Consider the following 19,156-nt stretch of genomic DNA (forward strand, 5'->3'; position numbering starts at 1 on the left):
TTCTGTAAGCAATTTACCAATTGCTTTGGGGATTTCTCTAAACACAATGAACTTTCATTCCCCAAATCAACAACCCTCAAAGTGGAAAAATAATGTGTCTAGAATTAGGATTTTCTCTCACCTGCTAAAAAAGGAAAATGCACAAATATTTTGGAGGAAATGTGAATTCCACAGGCCCAGGTTAACTCATGAAAAAGGAAGCTAACACAAGAGTTCTTGGTAGGAATGATCTTTGATTTGGGGCTGTATTTAGTAACTTTTGCCGACTGGGAAAATATTTTCTCTTTAACGAAGTACTGTTAGACAGAGGCCTTTTCATTTTCTCTAATGGAGATATGATCGTTCAGACTTGTGCTTCAAACGAGGCAGAAATTATCCCTAATGTGCAGTGCGGACATTTCTATCAAGATACAGTGAAATGCCATTTTGGAGTCTGATGAGAAAAATATGGGAGCTCATAGAATGTCTGCCGCTTTCAGGTGGAGACACTGTCTGCTGCATTTCTTCACACTGACTGTCACTGCGACAAGCACGGACATGAGGGGCATGTCCCACAGTCTCACACAAATGCCAATCCCCGTCACTGGGACAAGAAGATTCCAGGCTCACAGCAGGCCTGAGGGACACTTTCTCTACAGGTCTGCTCCAACGCGGAGCGCCCTTTCGCACTAGAAATCAATGTCACCAAACAAAAACTCCAGGAGGAAGTTAAATACCAGCAGCAGAAATGTCCCTTGTGTGGCAGTCTCTCCCCACTGCGTTTCTGCCAGTTGACAAGAAGCAATGGGGAAAACAGAGCCAGCAAGGGCTGAGAAGAGAAAAATCACCACAGAACTTCAGAGCTGGAAAGGACAAAGTTTCAGACAGGAAAAGACTCAAGCTTCCTACTGTGCAGAAATGAAGAAAGTTGTCTGGGAAAGCCAGTAGGCCTAACTGAAGATCCTCAACCCAATTACCAACCTCCGACTTAGGGACAAGCCACAACTCCTAATTGCCCTTTAATGTTATGTAAATTTGCCCTCACTTTGAATGGATTGCACCAATGCCTACTTGGAACAAATTCTTCATCACTATCAGCTTTACTTGCTGCGTGTGCGGGTTTTATACCATTGAAAAGGCTTCGACCCTTTTTTGGCACTAAAAACCCGTTGCCATTGTGTCGATTCTGATTCATACTGACCTTACTAAAGGAAGGCTAAATAAGAATCGTATGGATGTGTGCTAACTTACCTACAAATTCCACTGAAAGACACAGGAACGGATCTCATTTGCAACCCATGCCCAAGTCTGTCTTTAGGTAGGTAGGTAAGTCGGAACAGGTCCATAGGGTTCTTATTTAGCGTCAGTCAAATGTTTGTCTTGGTATACGGTATATAGTTTACCTTTCTGTGCACATGAATCACTTAAGAAACACTTCCAAACCACACAATATTTTCATGAGTGCCACAAAGTGGTGCGTGAGTTCATTATTAGGAACCACTATTTTTAACTCAAAATTTTAATATAATAGGACCGATGGCAGTCCATTCTTAAGTATGAGTTGTCCTTAAGTCAGACATTCCTAACCCGTGGACTCCCTTTACCTTAATGAGTTCCTTCACCAGGGTGTGGCTGCCTTGGCCTTGGTTTTGTCTGCACACAGAGTATGGGATCCACTTCTCAGGAGGTGGACTTCATTGAACAAGCTCACAAAACCAACAGATAAGACCAGAACGTCAAAGTAGCAATCTACAGTTTGCAGTATAACTGCGCAGTGATGTCAGAATGACTAGTACATTCCCTTCCTATAGATGTCCTCCATGCAAAGCCAAATCCTAATCACATAGCAATTTGACGTGCAGAATCAGAGCAAGGGGAGCTCATTTGAATGGTAACCATGGGGAAGAGAGTACACAGCATGCATTGCCTACAGTTCCCTGAATCCACTGCCACAAAGAAATGGCCTTGCCAATGGAACAGCACTCCAATTCTACACAGAAGGGGACTTGTCTGCTCCAAAGAGGACTACGTCTGAACACCTTCTTCTACATTTGTATGAAATTTATATATGAACCCCTTCTACTACATTTCCATTATTGAATAACCACAATGTGAAGGGCGAAAATTAACTCTCTTTGTTCTCAATAATCTGCATCATTTTTCACATTGTGAATTAAAATATGTTCATTGTAAGAAATAAACATATGAAAAAACAAAATTATTCTATTTCTTATACCTAGAAAATTATAGGTGGATAACTTTTCCGTGGATACATGTTAGGTTGAACCACATAAAATTTCCATTTTGTAGATAAAAAACAGTTGAATATTGGTAGTTTTATTTGGCCCAACTTAACCTACACACAGGAGTCCTGGTGGCACTGTGGTTAAAGCACTCGGCTGCTAATTGAAATGTCGGTGTTTCAAACCCACCAGCTGCTTTGTGAGGGAAAGCTGTGGCAGTCTGCTTCCGTAAAGACTACAGCTTTGGAAACCCTATGAGGCAGTTCTACTTTGACCTATAGGTTTGCTAAGAGTCGGAATCGACTTGACAACAATAGATAACAGAGTTAATATATATACACACATTATATAGTATTAAAGTAGGATTACACTTAAAATTTTTTTTTTTTCTTAAATCAGAGCTGATAAAGAGCTTTCCCTGTCATTAATTCTATGACAGATACGCTAGTACACATTTTTTTTGCCAAAATCTCTGATCATTTCCTTGGGGAATATTGCTAAATGTAGAATTAACCAAAAAAAACCAAACTCATTGCCGTCGAGTCGATTCCGACCCACAGCGGCCCTATCAGACAGAGTAGAACTGCCCCACAGGGTTTCCGAGGAGCAACCAGTAGATTAGAACTGCCAACCTTTTGGTTAACAGCTGAGCTCTTAACCAGTATGCTACCAGGGCTCGAAATGTAGAACTGCTAGGTCAAAAGGTATGCACACACCCACTCATTTACATACAGCTGTTTTAACCCACAACAGGAGAGTTGAATAGTTGTGACAGAGACGTACAACCAACAAGCCTACTAGATTTACTCTCAGGCCCTTTAGGGAGAGAGGGCCAATCCCTGGTCTAGAGTCTACAATTAGCTAGAGACAGAATCCAGGCATCTAGTCCACAATAGAAAGCTGACTCCCCATTCTGTAAAAATCACCATCACTACGAGCAAATCCCTTCCATTTCAGTTATTTTTCCCCTTTAATGTTTTTAATCCGTCAAAAGATTCTATGTGATATAACTTCACTATCACTAGAATACTATTAAAGAAATGTACCTTCATTATTTTCAACTACAGAAATTATTATAGCCTACGTTATAAAAGGGAACCAAATTAAAAAAAAATGAGAAAACGCATAAAAATTACATTTTTCAGCAACATTGTGTAATAATATATAATATGCATAAATACAAATGTTCTTAATCATTCAATGTAAAAATTGGCTATTAAATTAAAAAGGCTGAAAGAGATTTCATTTATTTTCCTTTCATCCGGAACAGCTAAGAATTTTATATTGGATTCCCTTTATTCATGACTCAGAAACTTGGCTAATGAAAAAACACATTAAATTTTTTATTGAAAAAGAATTCATGTCTGAATTATTATAAATTCTTCATTAATGAGGTTTTAATCTACATGACTATACCATATGCTAGAAAACCACCCGGACACAAACTCTATGGGACAGTTTTACTGCCATTACGTTAACAGCCATTTAAAAGATTTTCTGTGGGATAAAGATTATCATGGTTTTATGCCCCTTTAATCTGCTCCATCTTCCCATTGTAAAATAAATATTGGTTTTAAAATAAATGGTTCTGCCCAGGTTTTGATGAGAAAAGTTGCCCTGTAAATCACAAACCCACACGTGCCAAACTCTAAGCCCTGTGTTAACTAGCCCATTCTGAGGAAAAATAAGTCCATTTTACAGAACAAAACCCAAGGAAGACAATTACGGAAGTATTTTATCAATGCTGCAAAGTAACTAATGGGAGATATAAGCGTTCCCACCCACCCCCTTTTCCTAGTCTCAGAATAAAACTAGTGGATGCCAACTTGTCCTTCAATTGGACTTTAAAACTGTGTTCTTTACTGTAGTTTTATTATATTGTCTCCAACTCCTATACGCAAGCTATGTACTCAAAATATTTACCAGCATGATATGAGGGTTATCTGAAGACATCACTACCAACCACTTTTTCATTCACAGAGGGCCAAATCGATTTCATAGTCCTTTCTTATAATATTTCACAGAACTCTGAGAAATCTACAATGCATATTTACCTACAAAAAGCACAGTGGCTAAAACACTCTGGAAGATATAAATGGTTTAAGGCAGTGCTTCACAAATTATCTGTGGTATAATATGAATCGATTTTATTTTTCATTTCTAATATGTTGCGGGCTGATGATACACTTGTAAAACACACACACACACAAATACACCTGGATATTGTGGCAATGTCAAGTTGCTATAAAAAGTTTCTAAACACACATTGCCCAAAAGAAATATAATGCAAGCCACATATGTAATTTTAAACTTTCTAGTAGCCTCACTAAAAAAAAAAGGTTAAAAGAAATAGGTGAAATTAAATTTAATATGTTTTATGTAACCCAATTAGCTATAATCTTATTGTTTCAACATGTAACCAATATACAAATATTATTGAGATAACTTAAGTTCCTTCTTTCATTTTTTTTTTTAAGTCTTCAAAATCCAGTGTGTATTTTACACTGACAGCACTTCCCATTTCAAAGTACTCACATTTCAAGTGCTCAGTAGCCATATGTCAACAATAATAACAACCCACTGCCTTTCAGTCAATTCTGACTCGAGGTTACTGCGTTGGACAGTACTCTTAATTTTTGCATTTGTCTCTTTGTGAGCAGGTTTATAGATCACACTTTGAGTTGTTGTTGTCAGGTGCCATGGAGTCAGTTCTGACTCAGAGCGACCCTGTGTACAATAAGAACAAAACATTGCCCGGTCCTGCGCCATCCTCACAATCCTTGTTATGTTTGAGCCCACTGTGGAAGCAACTGCTTCAATCCATCTCTTTGAGGATCTTTGTCTTTTTTGCTGACCCTCTACTTTACCAAGCATAATGTCCTTCTCCAGGGACTGGTCCATCCTGATAACATGTCCAAAGTATGTGAGATGAAGTCTCATCATCCTTGCTTCTAAGGAGCATTCTGCTGTACTTCTTCCAAGACAGATTTGTTTGTTCTTCTGGTAGTCCAGGTATATTCAATATTCTTCACCAACACCATAATTCAAAGGCATCAATTCTTCTTCAGTCTTTCTTATTCATTGTCCAGCCCTTATATGCATGCAAGGTGACTGAAAATACCATGCTTTGGCTCAGGAGCACCTTAGTCCTCAAAATGACATCTTCATTTTTTAACACTTTAAAGAGGTCTTTTGCAGCAGATTTGCCCAGTGCAATACAGTGTTTAATTTCTTGACTGCTGCTTCCATGGGCATTGATTGTGAATCCAAGTAAAATAAAATCCTTGACAACTTCAGTCTTTATCATGATGTTGCTTGTTGGTCCATCCTGAAGTCTGTGGTCTTTGATCTTCATCAGTAAGTGCTTCAAGTCCTCTTCACTTTCAGCAAGCAAAGTGTCATCTGCATATCACAGGATGTTAATGAGTCTTCCTCCAGTCCTGAAGCCGAATGCTTCTTCATACAGTCCAGCTTCTCAGATCATTTGCTCAGTATACAGATTGAATAAGTATGGTAAAAGGATACAATCCTGACACACACCTTTCCTGATTTTAAACCACACAGTATCCCCTTGTTCTGTTCGAACAACAGCCTCTTGGTCTAAATACAGTTTCTGCATGAGTACAATAAAGTGTTCTGGAATTCCCATTCCTCTCAATGTTATCTATTATTTGTTATGATCCACACAGTCGAATGCCTTTGCAGAGTCAATAAAACACAGGTAAACATCTTTCTGTATTCTCTGGGTTTAGCCAACATCCATCGGACATCAGCAATGATAATCCCTCATTCCATGTCCTCTTCTGAATCCGGCTTGAATTTCTGGCAGTGCCCTGTCAATGTACTGCTGCAACCATTTTTTAATTATATTCAGCAAAATTTTACTTGGGTATGATATTAATGATATCCTTCGATAATTTCCACATTCTGTGGGATCACCTTTCTTTGGAATGGGCACAGTAGAGGTCTCTCTCTCTTTTTTTTTGCAAGCGAATGGCCATTAATTAGGGAAGGATGCAAAGGAAGCCACCTCTGTTCTCCCTTTTTCTCTAGAGGTAACCACTATTCTGAATGAAGTTGGTGTTATTTCCTTCACATCCCTTTTTTTATACTTTCCCCACAGATTATATACTTAAACATTTACATAAAGCCATTAACAAGGGAAAATATGTTTGTGAGTTACAAAGATGTGTGAATGCAATGTGTTTGGCTTGTACAAACCCTTATTATATGACATAGCAATCGCTGAAAACAAATCTCATACCCTTTTCTTCTCCCTCCCCACGACTCTTGGTCCTTCACTCTACACCACTTTGATATATGGTTTTGCTTTGCTCTAAATCTGCGGATGCTGTACCACCTTCCAACCTGGCTAAGTGATACTCATCATATAGGTCACGGCTTAAATGTCATTTCTCCAGGAAATCTTTCCTAACCTGCGCTTTACTGAAATAAGACTAGGTTCCCTGTTAAATGTTCTCACTTTTCCTATACTGCACTTACCACAATTGTAAATATATATCCTTATAATGGTTTGTTTAATGCCCATCATCCTCATGAAAATATGTTAGCACCAGCACAATTCCCAATACATAGCAGGTGTCAATAAGTATTTGTTGCATGAATGAATGAATTTCCATTTGAAGAAGACAAACTCAACCCAGACATCATGTTTCTCGGTCTCTAGTTGTGACACAAGTTTAGTATGTATATATCATAGGTATGTTGGGCACCTCCAGTTATTACTATGCATGGTTGTCAAGTATATTGCCATAAACTTATTCTTAGTATTGTCTTATGATCTTTTATAATCTACTGTGACTACACACAGGGCCCTTTTCATTTCTAAAACTATTTGCATTCTCTGTGTTGCTGAAGGCTGCCAGATGTTTATGTATTTTGTTAGTCTTTCAAAGAGTTAGTTTTTGCTTTGTTGATCTTCTCTACTATTTCTTCAAATTCCATCTCATTTATTTTTATAATATTTCTGTATTATTCATTCCCACTACTTTATTTGGGTTTACTTTGTTATTCTTTTCATACCTTCTGGTTGAATGTTTAGCTCATTACTAGTCAATCTTCCTTCAATTGTAACAGGTGCATTTAAGAAGCTATAAATTTCCCTCTATGTACCATTTTTATTGTGTACCACAATATTTGAAATAAAGTATTTACTATCAAGTAATTTCTATCATGACTTTTTCTTGGACTTAAGAATTATTTAGAAGTATGATTCTGAGTTCCCAAACGTATGGCGTTTTTGATGTCCACTGGTTTTTGGCCTCCTATTTTTTCTTCCTCTGAGATTAAGAAGGTAGTCCATATGATTTTTATTCATTGGTGTTTGTTAATGCTTTGTATGTATGTATATTCTCTATTAGTAGCTATCTAATAAAGCTAACCAGCTTTGTCCTTTAAATTTTCTTTACCCTTGCTAATTTTTTAAGTCTGTTTGATTTATCAATGTCTGAGAGAAAAATGTTAAAAGCTCCTCAGTCATGATTGAGTACGTTCTCAATGCCTCCCGGTGATTCTGTCAATTTTTACTTTATGTATTTTTGAAGTGATATTATGAGGTGATGCCGTCTCTAAATTAATATATCTTCCTGGTGCATTTTTCCTTTTAATCATTAAATAATAACTCTCTTTATCCATCATAATACTTTTTGTTTTAAAGTATATTTTGTCTGATATTAACACTGTGTCATCAACTTTCTTTTAACTGGTATTTGCATGGAGTATTTTATCAATTTCTATCTATATTCTTTGAATCTTTCTGTGCCATTATCCTTTATAAAAGTGCCTTAGAAGAAAGGCCTGGAGATCTACTTCCAATAAGATCTACTTCTAAAAAAACCAGCCATTGAAAACCCTGTGAACTTCTAGAGATAATAGATTAATTTAGCAAAGTTGCAGGGTACAAGGTCGACAAACAAAAATCAGTTGGGTTTCTATACATCAGAAATGAGAAATCTGAAAAGGAAAAGAGGAAAACAATTCCATTTACAGTAGTATCTAAGGAATAAAATACCTAGGAACAAATCTAATCAGAGACATGAAGGACTTATACAATGGAAACAATAAAACATTGCTGAAAGAGATTAAAGAAGACTTAAATAAATGGAAAGATGTCTCATGTTCATGGATTGTAAGACTTAATATTGTTAAGATGTCAATACTACCCAAAGCCATCTATATATTCAACACAATCCTGATCAAAATTCCAACAGTCCTCTTTACAGAAATACAAAAACCAATCCTCAACTTTATATGGACTAGCAAGAGGCCCCAAACAGACAAAGAGGAGAACAAATTAGGAGGGCTCACACCTTCTGATTTTAAAACACACTATACAGCTATAGTAATCAAAACAGCCTGCTTCTGGTATAACAACAGACACATAGACCAATGGAATACAGTTGAGAGTCTAGAAATAAACCCACATATCTATGGTCAACTGATTTTTGACAAGGGTGCCAAGTCCATTCAATGGAGAAAGAAAAGTCTCTGCAATAAATGGTGCTGGAAAAATTTGATTTCCACATGCAGAAAAATGAAAGAGGATCCATGCCTCACACCATATACAAAAACAAATCCAAAATGGATTAAGGACCTAAATGTGCAAACTGAAACCATAAAATTCTTAGAAGAAAAAGCAGGGGCAATGCTGTCAGGCCTGGCTTTTAACAATGGATTATCTAATATAATAACAAAAGCACAAACAGCAAGAGACTAAATAAATAAACGGGACCTCATAAAAATAAAAACTTTTGTTCATCAAAAGATTTTACCAAAAAAGTGACAAAAATAAGATACTGACTAGGAGAAATCTTTGAAAATCATTTACCTGACAAGAATCTAATAACCAAAATATATCTAAAACGTCAACAACTTAACAACAAAAAGATAAATAACCCAATCATAAAATGGGCAAAGGACTTGAATAGACTTGTCACCCAAGAGGACATTTAAACGGCTATCAAACACATGAAAAGACGCTCGGCATCATTAGCCATCAGAGAGAAGCAAATCAAAACCACAGTGAGATACCCTTTCACTCCCACTAGGATGGCTAAGGAGCCTTGGCAGCGTAGTGGTTAAGAGCTTGGCTGCTAGCCAAAAGGTTGTCAGTTCAAATCCAGCAGCCATTCCTTGGAAACCCTATGGGGCAGTACTCCTCTGTCCTACAGGATCCTTATGAGTCAGAACCGACTCAATGGCACCTAACAACAACAACAGGAAGGCTAAGATTTAAAAAAAAAAAACAGAAAATAACAAATGTCAGCAAGGGTGTAGCGAAATTGGAACGCTTACTCATTGCTGGTGGGAGTGCAAAATGGTACAGTAGTTATGGAAAACAGTGTGAGAGTTCCTCAAAAAACCAAAAATTTCTACCATATGACCTGGCAATTCCACTCCTAGGTGTATGCCCAAAAGACTTGAAAGCAGAGACTCAAAGACTTGTACACCAATGTTCATTGCAGCACTATTCACCATAGCCAAAAGGTGGAAATAATCTAAATCCCCATCAACAGATGAATGGATAAACAAAATGTGGTACAATGGATTACTACTCAGCCAGTAGGAGAAGTAAAGTCTTGATACATGCTACAATATGGAGCTGGAAGACATTACGCTGTGTGAAATAAGTCAATCACGGAAGAGCAAATATTGTATGACCTCACTTACATAAAAAGACAAGAAAAGGAAAATGTCTAGAGAACAAACTTTATTAGTAGTTACCAGAGGTGGGGGGAAGGGGAAGGGGAGGTTAACAGTGATGGAAATATCAAGCTGATAAAGTGTAGGGTTGCACAGCTGATTATTGTAATTGCCGTCAATAAGTTCTATACCTGTAAAAAGCTGAAACGGCAAAAGTGGTGTGACAGACATATTTACAACAATGACCAAAAAAAAAAAAGAGTAGCTCCTGAGGCTGCTTATGGACAACCAAAAACCTCATGGGATTTGGCTTCTTGGTTTGGAGGTTTAGGGTCATGGTTTCAGGGGACTTCCCGGTTAACTGGCCTAATAACATGTTTAGTGCTTCTGTTCTACCTTCTAGTTCAATGTACAGTGCCTGGGTCTTAAAAGCCTGTAAGCAGCCATCTAAGGAACAATTGGTCTCTGTTTGCTTGGAACAACAGAGGAAGAAGGAGAGTCAGAAATAGGAGGATATGGAATGTGTAGCTAATTGGCTCCTTTGCTACCAGACTAGAAGCTGGGTGGTGCCCGGCTGCCATTACTGAACATTTTGATCGAAGATTCCATAGACAAATTCTGATCAAAAGTGGGGAAATACAGATCAGAATTTCAAATTCTCATGGACTGCAGACATCCTGCAGCCATGAACGTTAGATGAACCCCTGAAACTATTGCCCTGAGACAATCTTTAAACCTTAAACCAAAAATATCCCCTGAAGTCTTCTTAAAACCAAACAAAAGTTTAGCTTAACTTGTAAAAACAAATGTCTTCCTTGAGCATTACGCTCTTTTAAGAACTATGTACATGGGATGAAATTGACAACAGCAACTAGAAACATTAGCTAGAAACCTTAGAGAGCAGTAAATTTATGTCAAGGAAGGAGGAACAACTCAGAAAAGGAGAGTGAGAATGGTTATACAATTGGAGAAATGTAATCAATGTCACTGAATTGTACATGCAGAAACTGTTGAATTGTATGTTTTGCTATATATATTCTCAAGTATAACAACAAAATTTTTAAAAAAGGATTTCAATAAACATTCACATATTGAAAAAAGAAAGAAAGAAAACGTTATGGAACACAGTTCTACTCTGACACACATGGGGTAACCATGAGTTGGAATCAACTCAATGGCAACTGGTTTCTCTTGTACAGTTTTTGAAAAGAATATAGCTGGGGTTTTCTCCTCCCACCTAACTTAAGAATCTCTGTTTATTGGCAGGCAAGTTCAATCTCTTTTACATATTTTTGTGATTACTGATATATTTAGCCTTAATTCAGTCATCTAATTAATCTAAAGTTTCCCCAAAATGAGGGATTATGGCTTCTAAGCATACAAGTACTGCACACCACTGCTATATCTAACTTAGCCTCATGATTTAGCTAGTCTTAGTAAGTAATTTCGATGCATTAGCAAACTATATTCTCTCAAAGCTACAAAATAATAAGTCCTTATACAAATAATGCAAAAAATACAAACTAAGGAGGCCAATCCACTGCTCTACTTCTTACCTGTCACACGGAAACAGGAAGATCCATTTGTTGGCTACCTCTGACATTGCTGTACTTCCTCCCCACCACCTCTCATTTTATTTTCATTTCTACCAGAAGCATCTCTCATTCTGTCTTTTCCTCTCCCACATTTCTTCTTTCCTAGCTCAGTTTCTCATCATCTCTTGCATGGACAATTGCCTTAGTAACTTTTCTTTCTGGGCCTTGCTCTTACTGCCTGTCATAGCAGTACAACCTCCAGTTAAATGAGGACCTCATAATATAAGCTAAGAAATTGCAAACTTACTCCGTAGGTCTGTGTCTCTTAAATCAAAATCAAAGTCCCATAGCTCCAAACATTCTGTGAGAATTTTGTTTTTTAATTATTATGGTTTTATTCCAATTAATGTTCCGAAGAATCTCAATGACAACCTGATAACTGAGCTGTGCTATTCAATAGCAGTGCCTGTGTTCATCATTTTTTCCCATCAAGGCTGCTCTGTTCTCAGTGTCATTGGCACCAGTCACCTAAGGTGATAGCTTTTAACTTTCAATGTGTCAGTAAGCACATCTGGCTGTCCGGTTGGTATGTCCTCATGCTAAAATTGTCCCATGTCTGCTACTGTGCTCTTTGGTAGAGATAATTTGCAACTGAAAGATACTGTCATCGAATAAGGCTTTAATTTATTAAGTTATTTAATTAATGGAGACTTTGATATGACATCATAAAAACACAGAGTATGGCAGAGTAATGGTCTATTTTAATTGTTAAGGGCTAATGAGAAAAGAACAAAGGCAGAATTAATATGTAAATGGTGTGCTTATATCAGATGAAAGCCAAATGATACAGGACACTGTACAGAAGAAGCTTTCCCAGTCTTCCACACAGAGAAAAGTGGTGAGAGAATTGAGTCATCATATGGCTCAGACCTCTTTAAAGTATTAAAATGCAAAGATGTCATTTTGAGGACTAAGGTGCACCTGACTCAAGCCATGGTGTTTTCAATCGCCTCATATGCATGCAAAAGATGGACAATGAATAAGGAAGACCAAAGGAGAATTGATGCATTTGAATTATGGTGTTGGCAGAGAATATTGAATATACCATGGACTGCCAGAAGAATGAACAAATCTGTCTTGGAAAGACGTACAGCCAGAATGCTCCTAAGAAGTGAAGATGACGAGACTTTGTCTCACATACTTTGGACATGTTTCAGGAGGGACCAGTCCCTGGAGAAGGACATCATGCGTGGTAAAGGAGAGGGTCAGCAAAAAAGAGGAGACCCCCAATGAGATGGATTGACCTGGCTGTAAAAATGGGCTCAAACATAACGTTGTAGGCACTGAGGATACAGAAGTGAACAAGACAGGCAAAATCCCTACCCTCACAGAAGTTATATTTGAACAATAAAAAAATTAACATGAATTTATAATATACTGCCAGATAGTGATAAATTGTATTGTTTTAGGTAGGTGGTCAGGGAAGGATTCTCTGAGGAGATGACATTTGAGCAGAAACATGAGTGCAAGGAGGAGGCAAGGTATACAAATCTCGCAGAAGGAAGACTTCCAGATAGAAGCAACAGAAAATACAAAGATGTTGAGGTGGGAATAAACTTGACATACTTGAAGAACAAGAAAACCAGTGTGATCAGATCACAGGGAGAAAGACGAACAGTAGTCCGTGATGAGGTGAGTACAAAAAGCAGGAGCCAAATCTTGAAAGGCCTTGAGGCTATGTCAGAGATACTGGATTTAACCCTCAGAATTATGGGGAGCTATCGACAGGGAACTGCCAAAAATTCAGGCTGGATTCAGAAGAGAATGTGGAACAAGGGATATCAATGCTGATGTCAGATGGATCTTGGCTAAAAGCAGAGAATACCAGAAGATGTTTACCTGTGTTTTATGACTATGCAAAGGCATTTGACTATGTGAATAATAAGAAATTATGTACAAGACTGCAAAGAAGGGGAATTCTAGAACACTTAATTGTGCCCATAAGGAACCTGTACATATACCAAAGGCAGTCGTTCGAGCAGAACAAGGGAATACTTCATGGTTTAAAATTAGGAAATGTGTGTGTCAGGGCTGTATCCTTTCACCATACTGTATGGTGAGCAAATAATCCACGAAGCTGGACTATATGAAGAAGAACAGGGTATCAGGATTGGAGGAAGACTCATTAACAACCTGCGTTATGCAGATAACACAACCTTGCTTGCTGAAAGCGAAAAGGACTTGAAGCACTTACTGATGAAGATCAAAGACCACAGACTTCAGTATGGATTACACTTCAACATTAAGAAAACAAAAATCCTCAAAACTGGACCAATAAGCAACATCAAGAAAAATGGAGAAAAGATTGAAGTTGTCAAGGATTTCATTTTACTTGGATCTACAACCAACACCCATGGAAGCAGCAGTCAAGAAATCAAATGACATATTGTATTGGGCAAATCTGCTACAAAAGACCTCTTTAAAGTGTTAAAAAGAAAAGATGTCACTTTGAGGACTAAGGTGCACTTGACCCAAGCCATGTATTTTCAATCGCCTCATATGCATGCGAGGGCTGGACAATGAATAAGGAAGACTGAAGAAAAACTGATGCCTTTGAATTATGGTGTTGGTGAAGAATCTTGAATATACCATGGACTGCCAAAAGAAAAAGCAAATTTGCCTTGGAAGAAGTACAGCCAGACTGCTCCTTAGAAGCGATAACAGTAAGATTTTGTCTCATGTACTTGGGACATCTTATCAGGTGGGACCAGTCCCTGGAGAAGGACATCATGCTTAGTAAAGCAGAGGGTCAGCAAAAAAGAGGAAGACCCTCAACAAGATGGATTGACACAATGGCTGCAACAATAGGCTCAAACACAGCAACGATTGTGAGGATGGCGCAAGACCAGACAGTGTTTCCTTCTATTGTACATAGGGTCACTATGAGTCAGAACCAATTCAATGGCACCTAAAACAACATTATGGTGTTTTTATACAGGTTAGTGATATGATCTGATTTTTTAAAATTTTTTTAAAAAGATTACTTGCCTATGATGTGTAGCTCTGACTACAGTGGGGCAAAAATTAAAGGAGAGATACCAGTAAAAAGCCTATTGTGGTAGTCCAGGCAAGAGGTGACAGTGTCTTAGACAAGGATGAAAGTTGGATATGCCAATCTGGAACTCAGGCGACAAGGCAGAGCTGGAGATATAAGTTTTGAGGTTATAAACACAAAAATAGTCTTAAAGCCATGGGACTGGAAGAGGTAATCTGGAGGGGGGTATAAATAAATAAGGAAAGAAATCCAGGATCTCCATTTCTAATTATGATAGAATAGCTTGTAGCAGATGATAGATCCTGCCAAAAACAACTAGAAAAGCCAGATTTAAGGAAAAAAAAAAAAAAAAAACCCATGTATTGGAAGATACTGGGTCACTGCCAAAGTAGTCATAACTTGAAGGACCAGATTTTAGAAAAAAGAGAATTTCACTGTGATGAGTCCAACTTTCTGCGTGCTTCTTTTCTCCTGCATTTGCTGATTCTTGGTGTGGGGAAAGGAACAGAGAATCTGGACAAAGGGCAGCTACTAAGAGGAAGAAAAGTCAATGGCAATTTCACAGAGTAAGGGAGATAAAAGTTGGAATTTGGGAATGCTAAGGCAGTGGAGAGAAGGGAGACGCAGAGAAATTATACTGATGCCCTGTACCTTTATTTCCCCTCACAACATTTACGTAACTCTTCAAAATTTTTGAAATTCTTAATAAGCCATTCACAAAGTGAATGAAGAGCAAAGCCAAATTTTCATCAGTCTCACAGTGCTGGGGAGACAAACATTGGTTTCAGGAACAACCATAGAGGAGGATCCTTAGGAAACACATGAGAAATTCAGCTGAGATCCTTGAAGAGCTATATTCTAGGCGTAAGGGTAACTCAGAAGAAGAACAAGCATTATAAAGACTGCAAACAAGCCTCAAGTCCCCTCAGTCCCTGACTGGATGGAAATGATATGCCCTTCTGCTGCCTGTTACAGGATAGAACAAACTCTGGAGGAAGATAATATCATTCAAAGCCTCTGCACTTTTTCATACAAAATGTCTGGTCTTCAGGAAAAAATGAGCAGGCATACCAAGAAACAGAATCAAGAGAAAAAACAGACAATAGAAACACACCCACAGGTAAACCATGATGTTGTAGTTATCAAACATAGACCTTAAAATACTGTGATTAATGTGTTCAATGAAATAAATGACAAGACAATGATTTTTTTCATAGAAGACTGAAATTCTTTTTTACAAAAAAATCAACTGGAAAATATAGAATTGAAGAATGCAATTGCTGAAATGAAGAAAAGAGAGCCAAGCTGGAACCCTGAGGCACTTCAGCATTAAGAGATTGTAAAAAAAAAAGAAGAGGAAGAAGAAGGAGACAGTAAAGGAGACTGAGAAGGAGAAATCAGTGGGAAAGGAAGAAAATTAATAAAATTCAGCAAATAAAATATTTTAAGAAGATTTAGACCATGATATCACTAGAGTAATGGAGGACAAAAGGCTGATTTGAGGAGAGAATGGCATATAAGGAGTGGGCAAAGCAATAGTACATAACTCAGATTTTTCTAGAAAGGAGAACATAGAAATGAGGTAACAGGAATGTATCTCGGATGAGCTTTTTTTTTAAAAAATGGAAGTAATCACAGCATCATACTGAAATGGGATCAGTTGGAAAGGGAGAACCTGAGGTTGCAATAGGGAGAAGAGATAACTATGGAAGGAAAGTCTTTGAAGAAGTGAAAGATAGTAGGGTCTACTTAGCGCGATCATAAAATTTGTCATCCAAAAAAACAAAACACTTATAAGAGTGAAAAAGGTGTTATTAATGATTAAATAAGAACATCAGGCATAAACTGGAATTGTGCTGAGCAATGCAGGATGCAGTTACTCTAGTTCTAGTGCACAAGGAAGGGGGCTGGTCTTAAGTAGAGCATGGACAGTTTATGCAAATTACCAGAAGGGAGGTGGATTTGGTGGAGGAGATGAGTTAGGTTTTCTCTGATTATTTCTATTTTCCCAGTGAAATATAAAGTGAGGGAATCAGCTAAATGTGAGAACTGGGGATGAGAGCTGGAGGTTTAAAGATAGAGGTGAAGGTGAAAAATAGTTGCCTTAGAGAGGAGAAGTATTAGGTAAATGAAGTAAGAGTGCCAGGTAGAGCAGGGATCCACTTTAAACTTGTGGACGTAAATGTAAAGTAAGGCAGTTGAGCATAGGTTTGTATTCTTCTCCACCCATCCACATTCAGACCCACAGCAGGCAGACAGCTATGTGAGGATCAGAGCTTTGCCAGACGAGGGCGAGGGAGAGGAAGGGCAGACTGGTGTGGGTGTAGTTTGCATGGATGGAGCAGGAAGGTGAGGGAATACAATTTAATTCACTCCAATGTCCCCCCAGACCAAATTCTGTACCATATTGTTATGGAAGATATTTGAGAATATCCCCTTCAAAAGTCTAAAATGTCACGCCATATAAGAACTAGTCCTTCTCATAAGAACAGATTAAGTTTAACAGACCGTGACGACTGCCTATTTTTCTCAGATCTAAGGCAGTCTTTCCCAAAGATTGGCTTTCTGTCTCCAACAAAGGAAGAAAAAAATGTAACTTCTGAAAATTCCCAGTTAAAAGATTATTTTGTTATTGTTGTTTAGAAATCATGTGTTTTTTTGTGTTTCTACAAAATATATAAAGAAATTTGTTCTTTGGTATCCAAAATGAGATAAAGAGTATTGATTGGCTGAAGCCACAGGCCTATAATTTCTGCCTTAATAAATTTTTCTTTTAATAAAGGTCAGAACATGTGTCCCTAACCCCCCTCCACCACCCACACAAACATCCAGAATGGTCTCCTGGTCATGTTCTCAGAAACTCAGCTGCAAAGTTTCAAGCAACAACTCCGTCATCTGCTTTCACCAACCTACACAGCAACACCAGTCTGGGGCTGAAAACCACTCATTCAAGTGAAGACTCCCAACGTCAGACAGGGGTCAGGCAAAGTGTAGGTAATGTCTGGATATTGCCTGACACTCTATTTGGGAATAAAGGGGCAGTGAAATACTTTTTGTTAGTTTCTGTCTCTTAGTGACCCCAATTTTCACATTATTTCAATCAAAATATCAAAATACTCTCCATCCCAGAGAGGGGACCAAGTCTCTAGTTTAATAGATCTTAAAACACAGTTTTTAGAAAGTCTTCATGGGGCTAATCAGCACAGCACTATGACTGGTCAGACTCCCTAGTAGACAAAGGGTAGTTTCTCTTGGTCCTGGAACCAGAATATTTTCCTTAGGTCTCCTTGCCTAGACCAGGTGCTGGGACACATCCACGCAGCCCTAGGGGAATCTTCTATATTAACTATGCTTCTGAACTCTAGGGATTGGCCAAAGTCAAGCAGAAAGCTCAAGAACTGAAGACCCTATAGATGTCTACAACATAAGTGTGGCTGGTTCAACCAGATGCCCAGTCTTGGATCCACTTTGGGTTCGGGAGACAGATTTATGCTTCTGCTCCAGTGAATTCCGTAGTTTCTAGTATTTGACCCAGGGTTGAACTAACAGGTCGTTCCTGCTTTCCTCTTCTGTTTCCCCCTGATGAGGATTTTGATCAACATGGGAGTCAAAAAATATCCTAGTTGTAGATTTGCTCTGTTGTACACAGGGTCACTGTGAGTCAGAATGACTCGGGTGCACCTACAAAGAACAACAGAAGACCATTAACACCAGTTAGCTATTCCATTCTGCGGCCACTGTTAAACATAGTCATCTTGTAACTGACATTCCATTGGGAACAAAAAGAGGGAGAAGAAAGTTGGGGGATGAGTTCTTTAAAGTCCATTCCAACTACTTAGGAGAAACCTAACAAGTCGCAACGGAAAACAGCAGAAAGAGAAACTGAATTAGTAATTCCCACTGCCTCTCACTGTCCACAAGCCCCCTCTGCTGGAGGAACTATTAGGTAATGAAATAACTGTAATAACAGTAAACAAAAAGAAAGAAAGAAAGAAAAGAAAAACAGAAAAGAAGGCAGTCCCCAGCGACAGGATCAGCCCCTGTAAAACTGAGAGTCAGATGCAGTGATTAGCAAATACGAGCTGCAGCTGGAAAACCACTTACGAATGAAGCAGCGTGATGAACGATTTACCAGAAGGTCAACATTGCTCTTTTATCTTCACCACCCATCAGTTTCCATTGCCTTCAATTTGTCTGGCACATAACAGAAAGCAGGCCATAATTCATTCATCATAAAGAGTAACCTTATTTTGCAACATTAAAAAAGGAACCATATAGTTGGATATAGCTGGATATAGTTGAAGTGTATGGCCCAGCTTCTCAATTAGGATTCCTGGCATACATCTTAAACATTGTTACATTTAAAACACAGTTGCAAAAGGGAACGTACTCAGCAAGTTCCAGAACTCTTGGCCCTACCCTGGGTCCTACTGATGCACTGTTAGTTCTCACGCAAGGGGAGGCTTCATTAATCCCCTGGCCAAACACCACAATGAGTGGGGTGGGATGTCAGCATTCCTCCTTTTGCTCCCTTAGAAGCCAAATTTCTCTGCCGCCCCTGCTTTTAGCCGGGTGTGGATGCCAGACTTTCCACCTCGACATGCATAGCATAGGCTCATGTATCAGAGCTGTGAGATGAACTACCTTCACCCTCTCATCTGACAACATCTGTACAAAAAGAA

This window comes from Trichechus manatus, unplaced genomic scaffold, assembly GCF_000243295.1.
Source record: "Trichechus manatus latirostris isolate Lorelei unplaced genomic scaffold, TriManLat1.0 scaffold00001, whole genome shotgun sequence".
In the NCBI taxonomy this organism is placed as follows: domain Eukaryota; kingdom Metazoa; phylum Chordata; class Mammalia; order Sirenia; family Trichechidae; genus Trichechus; species Trichechus manatus.